Here is a 10490-nt window from a genome sequence, read left to right on the forward strand (position 1 = left end):
CCTGTACTAGGTTTGTGTGGCAGGGTTTTGGTAGCAAAGGGGCTACAGTGGTGTCTTCTGTGAGAAGATGCCAGAAGCTTCGCTGACATCCAACAGAGCCAGTGCCGCCCAACTCATAAGATGGACCCACGACTGGCCAAGCCTGAGCCCATCAATGATGGTGGTAGCACCTCTGGGATAACATATTTAAGAAGGTGAAAAACTGCTGTGCAACAGCAGTGTGAGAGAGAGGAGGAAGAATATGTGAGAGAATCAGCCCTGCAGACACCAAGGTCAGTGAAGAAGGAGGGGTGCAGGTGCTCCAGGCACCAGAGCAGAGATTCCCCTGCAGCCCGTGGAGAAGACCGTGGTGAGGCAGGCTGTGCCCCTGCAGCACACATGGAGGTCCACAGTGGAACAGATCTCCACCTGCATCCCATGGAGGAACCCATGCCAGAGCAGGTGGATGCCCAAAGGAGGCTGTGACCCCATGGGAAACCCACACTGGAGCAGACTCATGGCAGGACCTGTGACCCCATGGATAGAGGAGCCCACGCTGGAGCAGGTTAGCTGGTAGGGCTTGTGACCCTGTGGGGGACCCATGCTGGAGTAGTCTGTTCCTGGGGGAATTCACCCCACAGAAAAGACATGTGGAGGGGACCCATGCTGGAGCAGTTTGTGAAGAGCTGCAGCCCATAGTAAGGACTCACATTGGTGAAGTTCATGGAGGAATGTCTACTCTGAGAAGGACCCTACGCTGGAGCAAGGGAAGAGTGTGAGGAGCCCTCCCCCTGAGGAGGAAGGAGCAGCAGAGACAACATGTGATGGACTGTCCATAACACTCATACCCCATCCCCCTGTGCTGCTCAGGAGGAGGAGGTAGAGAAATAAGGAGCAAAGCTGAGCCCATGAAGCAGGGAGGGGTGGGCCGAGGTGTTTTAAGATTTCATTTTATCTCTCAGTATCCTATTCTGATTTGATGGACAACAAATTAAATCATTTTTCCCAAATCAAGTCTATTTCACACATGACGGTAATGGCTTGAGTGAGCATTTAATCATATTTTTTTTTCTCCCCTGTCTAGCTGAAGAAGGGAGGTGAGAGAGCAGCCCAAACTATTTAAGCCACATCAACTGTTCTGCAGTCAGGACATCTTTCTTCCCATGTACTTGGTTCCACCTGTCTTTCAATAGCACGAAAGGAGGTAACAAATGAAAAGCTCTTTCTGCTCATAAACACCACAGGAAAAACAGAGGGAAGAATATCACCTGTTCAGGTCCCACAAAGTTTACACGATTTGTATGACAGGAGCCTGTGCTGGCAACTTCTGTGTGTTTTAAGCTAACCCGGTTACAACATGAAACATTAAAATGTTGTAGAGCTCTCCTCTGCATCTGTTGAGATCCCATCATAAGTACTGTAGATTTCCAGTACATATGTAAGTGCTATTCATACATAATGAATAGCAAATTAAGAGAGGGGCAGAGATGGACTACTCTGAGCAGAAAAGGAGAGCACAAAGCTCTGCACTTAAAACTATGGCTTTAATATAGCAGACTCACAGCCATTTTTGAAGGTCTTGTAAAACAACAGTGGAGTTCAGTGAGGTATTAAGTGCCCAAAAAAGCAGTGCTCTAATAGCAAAAAAAAATCAGCTTGTTCTTAGGGCTATTTCATGCAGGATGTTCATGAAGGGAAACACTCTAGCACCATTCTTCTATGCTGATTAATGTCCTTAATGTCCCATTGCCTTAAAGAAGTTGACAGTCTAAAAGGCATCCTTTTTTGATTTATTTTGAGGAATGATTTGAGAGGGTGTTGGGAAAGGAGGTAGGTATGTGTGTCTGCTTGAGACAAAGGGAGAAGAGTTCAAAGTTAAGACTAGATGCAGCCTAATCCAGTAGGTATTTAGAAGTTCAAAATGTGCTGGGAAGGTAAATGGTTATAACCAACAGCAACCATGTTTTGGCACTAGGAAAAACTTAGTGTTATGCTCCCAGCAAGCTACAAAAAACAGTGAATGTAAGGCTTGTTCTTGAACTGGAATTCAGTGATGTGATAGCTCTTTCCCTCCTCAGTGTTGGAAAACAATCAACGCTAGGAACGGGGAAAAGGCTGAATTAAGTCCCACATTTCATCTTAGGTGATGAAAAGCAACAGGTGCTTCAGTGAGAGCTGTGAAAACCTGCACTGCTGACACAAATAATCATTCTACACAAAAAATTCACTCCTACCCCTTCAATTTCACAATTTTAAAATAAATAAATAAAAACAAACAAGTTAACACCAGGAGTTCCTGATTTTCTTAACATGGTCTATGAGCTGTGAATTTATGAGGGAAATGTAGCTGGTCTTATATGTTAAAACCTTTGTGTTAGCCTTCTCCTGCTACAGTACTTCAACTCTGAAACCACAAATTCCTTGAATGATGCCATGTGCACGCCTTGTCATGCAACCCAGCCAGGTGGACTTTGCCCAGAAATAAGCCTGTTTCAAATTTTGCCCTAACACATAGGCTTCATGTTCTTATTAAACATCTAACTCTTTCACAAGTTTTCATCTTAGCCTCGAAGATAGCTAGAGTCAAGGCATTTCCATGTTAGTTGTGTCAAATGAAATAAAGTCCTATTTAGAAATGTGCTCCCCTTTACACTCATAGCTTTCCAGAGTCAGAAACTCCTAGTACTTTGCCAGGTGGAGAAGGATCTGTATTTTGGAAATAGCCTTACAATAAAACACTATCATACAATTTTTTTTGACAGTATCAGCAACAGGAGTCTGCAATAACATCTTGAATAAATACTTCCATATGAAAATATTCTGCCGTTTGTGGAAAGCTACAGCTACACAATTTTCTGTTCTGTTTTTCTGTAACATTCATCTCCTTAACGTTAGAAGCAAGTCATGTCACTTAAAAGTTAGGGCACTAATTTCCTTTTCATGAACCTTTAAAGACTTAAAGGTTATATCCTTCAACCATTTCCCCAAATTAAGATGTTTTTAAAAATCCCAGGTGCTCAAATTCTTCAAAGTATTACTTAGATTTTATAATGTGTTTTCTGGGAGCTGAAGTTTTGCTTTATAATGCTGTTCTTTCTTCTCATTGCCATTGACTTTCTGTCTGCTGAACTCTTTGCACTACCCTTACATTTGCACAGTAACAAATGGAGATATTTCTTTGTTAATTGACTTATTAAAAATTCATGATGCACTTTGATGTTTAATATTTAAACACAATGTTTAATGTTTGCTAGTGACATTTTTTCCTGAAAAATATATCAGATATAATAGAGAATGCAGTGCTTTTCAGGACAATGACAGAGATTTTATTGTGGGTTAACATGGATGATAGAGAGCATCACTACTTCATCACTAGTACACATTTTTTTTAAGTTTAAGATCATGCTACCTTTTGAGTCTCCAGACAGCCAGCCTTGATGTACTATGGTACTATAATGCAATCTGTTTTTTTCTTTTCCATTTCTGCTCAGGACTGCTGATGTCATATAAAGAGCAATACCAATCATATATATATACCATTAACATTAGACTTGAGATTATTTTATTCGAGAACTTTCAATTTCCTAGTTAATCTGTTAAATATTTTCCACCCAAAGATTTGATTCCACAAAGTGGTAAGATCACTGGTGAAGCAACAAAATGTACAGTCAAGATTTCAATCTTCCTACTTTAAAGGAAAAAGCAGTATGCTGCAATTAAAACAGAGACAGACCAGTATTTAAAGCAGAACATGCAGAACCTGAGAGACTTGCATTAAATTATCTTCTCACACCAGACTTCTTTCCCGCTTTTGAGCAAATCAACTGCAGTCCACTAACTTTCATGGACCAATCTTAAAAATAAGTTCTCCTATCTGTGCACAAATAAAAAAAAAAAAAAATCAAATCCTAAAAAATCCTGTTAAATTATTGCTCAACTTCCTAGGAACCTATGGGAGTCCTTTCACTGGGAAAAATGCCTACAAAACTGTTTTCCTTCAAGTGTAGAACTGTCAGTGCTGAGCAATGAGACATCAGAACTTACCAAGACCCATAAATGTTGCATTCCTTCATCTAATTCACCTGTAACTCACTAAATCCAGTAGCTGGTCTAAAGGCCTCTCTAAAGACCTCCTGCTTTTCCTACTTTATTACCTTGGATAGAAGCCATACGATAGAGTCCATATTCCAGGGGATTAGTCCGATGACCCATCTCATAGCTCTTCACTTTACAAAGAGATCCTGCTCTCCCTTGTCTCACCAGTACTTCTTGCTCTGCAGTCCAATCACCTTTCTTTGCACCTAAAGTGCTCATTGGGATCTTCATTGATCCAATTATAAGCATAAATCCCCCACCCCATTAAAAAAAAAAAAAAATGTTTTGGCTTTGGGCTTTTTTTCAAGTTATTTTCCCACATTGACCCCTTTTTCATTTCAAGTCTGTGAACATTCTCCATAACTGCCAGTTCTCACCCAGGAGTAACTTCTGTTCCCATTACTCTCTTGTGGCATTAAGATGGACCTTTACTGATATTCTCTTTGAAAACCTATTCATTTCAAAACAAAAACATAGTCTGGATATTCCAGCTAAGCAACAGACAGTTAAAGTTCCAGCCTCAAAACGATCTTCACAATTCCACAGATGCAGACAGCTGTGATACTTACTTTTCATGATTATTTTGTTCTTTTACACATAATTAGAGTCTGGATGTGCTCAAATTCACTTGTCTTTTGTTCACATTCATCCTCAGAAATAGTGAGTGTTGTTTTGCAGAGTCAATTTAATGAATGTTTCAAGGTTATGCTGTTTATTTAAAAGCTGTTTATTTAAAATCAAAATAGCCAGGAGATGATGTGTGAATCGGTAGTCCAATGACATGGGAAGGATTTTTATCTGCAGATATTATCTTAAGTAGCAATTTTGAAGGTTTGCAATACCAGAACTATTATCCAGCTGAAGAGGAACTACCTGCTGGGTTCCCCCTTTTCCAGGGAACAAAAGCCTTTTCTCTCATTCGTAACTGATTGATATTTTATAATAATTAAACACTAATGACTTTTTTAAAAAAGCAAACAAATATCAGCAGTAAAACTTCTTTTACCAAGTTGGAAAAAATTCCTGAAACAGAAATCAAAAACTCTGTTCTAAGAAGGCTCTGTCAAGAGTACTATACAAAAACAAAACAGTTGGTTTGTTTCTGAAACAAAATTGGTGCAAAATTAAAACAATAACTCACCAGACATCAAATGAAATCACATGTCATAAGCAGAGTAGTAGTTTATCAGATCACATTCTGTTGTGTGTCTCTTCAGGCTTCTTCGTATATTTCTCAGATATAACTTCTCCCATGGCATCTCTTGTTAATATATTGTGAGGTTATGCACTGTTGGTGACCAAGCAACATCAGGGAAAAAATATAAAATCGCTGACGTGAATCAATAGGCCAATGCCATGGGAAGGAGTTTTATTTTCACATGTTCAGATGCAACGTCACAAATATAATTGCAATATGCAGCCTGAAATTTCAAGTGCAAATATTTTAATCTCTGGTATCAGATCTTTTTGGTTTCCTGATGTTATTGAAGACCATTTGTACAGAAACATTTTTTTGTCTACGCTGTTTCATACCTCACCTGTGATCCTGCACAATCCAGCAACACAGAAGATGCTAGACGCACTAAGACATCCATCTTCTGAAATGAAATCCGGAATATAATGGATCTGCCTATGCCTATGCCTAGTCTGTACCCATGCCTGTAACAGATCTGCCTATGCCTAATATCCACATTTAGAAGACATTTGGTCACCTCAGTTTCACCCCAATTTGAAAAGAAGAAGAAAATCTCAATCTCCTCACAACAGAGGAACACTTGAAAAACACACTGCCAAAGTACCCAACGTGTTGTGAGTTCTTTGGTAAGGAGAACGCAGCATTCAACAGCACCTGAAAGGTAATGCACAGCCACTACCAATTAGCCTTTTGCTCTGGGGGTGCAGCCCCACTACTGCTCTCCAACACGGGGCTTTTAATGGGACAGACTGCAGACAACTGAGTGGAGGAGGGAAGCTCCTAAACTTGGAAGGGAGGGGTCCAGCCCCTAGTGCTCTTTTAGCCCAGATGACATAGCATTTTCCAAGTGGGAGAGGAAGACACCACATTAAATTTAATTTCAAACATGGCTGGGTTAAGGCAATGTCAAAACCCTTAAAAAACAAATATACCTGTTGGAACTTTAATAAGCTCCCCAACAACTTCATTTGTACGTGCTCTCAAAATACCTACACAGGTGCTGCAGTCAACAGGAACAGTTTGCTGTACTGTTGAAAATGCTTTTATTAGGATTATTGGCTGATCACAGCCAACTGAAATAGCTCAGGGTTTTGAGAGAACTGAATTTATGAAAAATTCTGCAGAGTGAATTTGAATAATAAATCTCTCATTTATCCAAAAATAATCAATAAAAAGAATGAAAATTTTTGTAACTGTTTACTCAACCCTAAGGAGTATATTGCACATTTGAGGCAAGAATTTATCCCTTCATCCTGTCTTCAGTATCTATATGTGAATGGGCCACATTTAAAGACAAAAAGGACCCAAGAACACCAACCTGCTAAATAAAACATTCATCTTTTAAAGGAACTAGTGCTGTCTCCTAAAGAAATAATGCCCTCTACTGCTTATTACAGAGCTGCACCATAGCAAAATAAACAGCTGCTCAAAACCAGGTTTCATATGGACTGAAACCTCTGAAAAATAAATTAATAAATAGTTTGTAAAATAATCATAATAATAACAACCATTTCTGTGGATTATGTCTCAGAACTATTAGGAGACACTAAATGCTTGTATAAAAATAAATGTTCTTCAAAAGCAGCATTTCTATTTGCTCTACTGTTCATTTTTCACAATATACCTGCATAGCATGGCGCAAAGCATTTCACTCTAATCAAATATATAAAATCGAGCTGATTATTTTCTCCGTAATACTCTAATGTATAACACTTTGATTTTAAAATGGCTGATGCTGTTTATTTCAGTAATTGTTTTGGCATGCATCTTCCTTATATATTTGCTGTCTGTCCCCAAACTTAATATTCCACCCCCTCCCCTTATTACTGCATACAGTCTCCTTCAGAGACATATCATTTGTCCACCATGGCTTGCCTTTGAAAAACAACCAGCTCAAATTCTTACATCTCTAGAAGTGACATTTACAGCATGTGATTTTGCAATGTGCTACCACACAAAAGTGCCCTTAAGTGTTGTCAAAAACCAGCAGAGACATGCATGCTGATTTTACATCTGCAGAGAAGAAAGGTACCCATGAATGTTATTCTAGAAAGCTTACCCCAGATCTAATTCTGTTTTATATCAGATATGTTACTAAGGAAACCCTGTATTTTCTTAAAGTAAAAGGGAAATATCTGAAGTGAGTTTTAAACAGTCACCAATTAGTACCTCCAGCAGCAGATACTCATCTTTTTCCTGCCTTTTTTTTTTAATTCCTTACTTATTTGACTGTCCAAATAAGTAGACAGAGAATCTAGGGATATTCACAGCAGGCTAATTTTTGTTTCTGTAATAACAGCTTTTTCTGTTGTACAGCATTTAAAAAAAAAAAAAAAAGACAATTTAACTCAAATGCAAAAACTGTCTAAAAACACACAAATTATGAACTTCTGGAATACATGATCCTTTCTGTTTTTTTCCTGACAGTACTTAACATTGTCCTGTCTTGTACTATGACCTCCTTGGCACTGTGAAAATGCAAAAAAAAAAAAAGCAGTACTCCCCCCAGCAAATATTTCTCAGACTAAGCCTTTGTTTCACCTGGCCCCAGCTATGGAAAAGCAAGCAAATTTCTAACAAAATAATTATTTTTCTGCCAGATATTAATTTTAATTTTCCCTGTTTCCCAATATCAGACTACAGCATCTGGAGAAGCATATGATCTGGAGGGAAGATACTGTTTTCTAATTTGGAGAAACATACAGAAAGTTGGGTTGAAAAACAAAATATTAAATCAGTCAGATCTACATTAGCTGAGAGAAACTGTCAAAATATACTGCAAGAGAAAACATGGAAAAGATAATTTCACTGTATCAGATATATTAAGCCAGGATTCTCCAGACACTTTCTGATCTCTACTAGTGCAGCCACAATTTCTAGGAAAATAAGCTACTTGTTTCAACAATTCAAAAATAAAATGGAAGCATTTTTTTTTTCTAGGAAAGAATGGCAGACATGTATAATCTAATACACAGGCATTTATTCTATTTCATGTAAATAAAGGAAAGTGCACAGTTTTATGCCAAACACATGGAGAATGACAAAAAAGGACAATCTATTTAGAGTGATCTCAGAAATTCCCCAGCCTCCCTAGATAGAAAATTACTCTCTTCTGAAAAAGAAGGAATTGCTAACTACACAAACCCTCCATAACCTATTTGACTGAGGTTATTATAGTGCATATATAACATCACCAACACTTGATTTCAGACTAACGCGATATTATTTTTAATTTTCAACCATCAATGCCATATGGTTCTACCACCAGGGCTATTGATGGGTGCTCATAAATATTTTCTGCAATTGTTTTGATATCCTGGCCACAAACTGACCTGACAAGTTCAATGAAACCCTTATCTGAGCCTGCATAGCAGAAACAACCACAGTAAGAATGACTACAGCAAGAATGGCCAAAGTTTTTTTGTTGTTCTTCAGCTTTTCCCATTACACACACACACACAGATATATAACATGGCTGGATAGATGTTTGAGGCACATTATCATTACTGTGGAGGTTATGTGCCATGGTTTGCAAATTTTGAAAACGAGAAACACTCCCAAGATTTTACAAACCTAAGAATTTGTTGCATTTTTACTTTTCTGTGAAGAAAGGCAGAATGTTCAATTTTCAGCAATAATAAACAAACACCTCACAAAAAAACTGTCCCCAATAGAGTACAGTATCAAATACCTTTTGCTTTCTGATAATATATACAAGCTCTACATGCATTTCTCCACAAATATTATTCGTTACATACAAATATATACATATATGAGCATATACACATACCTATATATTTATGTATGTATATATGTATTTATGCCTTTTTCACATTAAGAATCAAGTATTTAACCGTATGTTGATGTAGCACTGAAACATAAAACAAAATTGCAATGACAACAGTACTATTATTATTCTCTGCTACCAGAATGGAATCTACAGGAATAGTGATTGCTATCCAACCTCTGTTTCCTCTGCTGGATGTATCAAGAATATCAGCTGTCCCAGAAAGGACTGTAACTCAAAATAATCAGGCACTATAAAGAGCCTAGATTATTCTGTCTTCACACAGAATGACGGATCATGTAAAGCATTTTTTCTTAAATTGATAAAAATATTTTTATTACAGAATATTTTTAAGGTTCTCTGTTTTGGTTTTTATTTTGATTTAAGGTTTCTCTTTAAGCACAGCCTCCAGTACAAATTCATTCCTGCATTTACACAAAACCCATGTCAGCAGTAATGCCAAGCTAGTCTCTCCTAAACCTGTTCTCAACCAAATGTCACAGGCAGTAAGAGTGATCTAGGGTAATGAAATACAAAATAATATGATCCATAAAGGTGGAAGATTCTTACTATAAAAAGAAAAAAAAATATTTTTCTGAAATCATTCAGGTGTGTACCATTGTTTATTCAATTCTTTATTAGCAGAATTACAATTTAACAAAAAATAGGGGGAGACTGGCAGTCAAAGTATTCAGCAGGATAATGGAAGTGACATAAAAAGGTACTGCATGCTTGTACACTTTGCTATCCTAGCTTAGGGAATGGGACATAATAAACATCTCCAAATATCTAAAGGCCATAAAATCCAAAAATCAAATAATCACTTAGTATTACACATAGAGTATATTTAAGAATATTGTGATTACCCTAAGCAAAGTGAGAAAAGCTTCTTGACCATTAAATTTATACAAAACTGAAACGGTTTGTTTAACAGGGAGATCTGTTGCTCAAGTCATTTAAATTAGAATGCAGAGAGCACACGGAAATGCCCTGAAGGGAATGCTCTGCATTGGTTTGGCAATAAACGTATGTCTTTCCAGCTATAATTTGTATGATTTCCTGGGTTTGGACATAAAACACATGGGAACTCAAGTCAAGAGTTCATGTAACTATTGTTTTTGACCAAGCTGAGTACCATATGGTGCGATACAGGCATGCTGATGAAGTGATGTAAAGCTAATGTTAAGTTACAGAGAGGCATGTATTCCTGTCAATATTATGGCTAAAAAACCCATTACGTAGAACCACTAGATATAAATTTAAGATAGAATGCACTGACAGAATCAAGGATTCTTGCAGGATGGTAGCATCACTTCAGAACCTTCTTCATGTATTAATCACTTCAAAACCTTCGTATCTCCATCACTGTCAGAGCCAGCCTTCAAACAACCTGCAAGCAGCCCTGTGGAGTCATGCCAGAAAAAACAACTGAGA

This window comes from Tyto alba, unplaced genomic scaffold (assembly GCF_018691265.1).
Source record: "Tyto alba isolate M040663 unplaced genomic scaffold, T.alba_DEE_v4.0 Super-Scaffold_13, whole genome shotgun sequence".
NCBI lineage: Eukaryota > Metazoa > Chordata > Aves > Strigiformes > Tytonidae > Tyto > Tyto alba.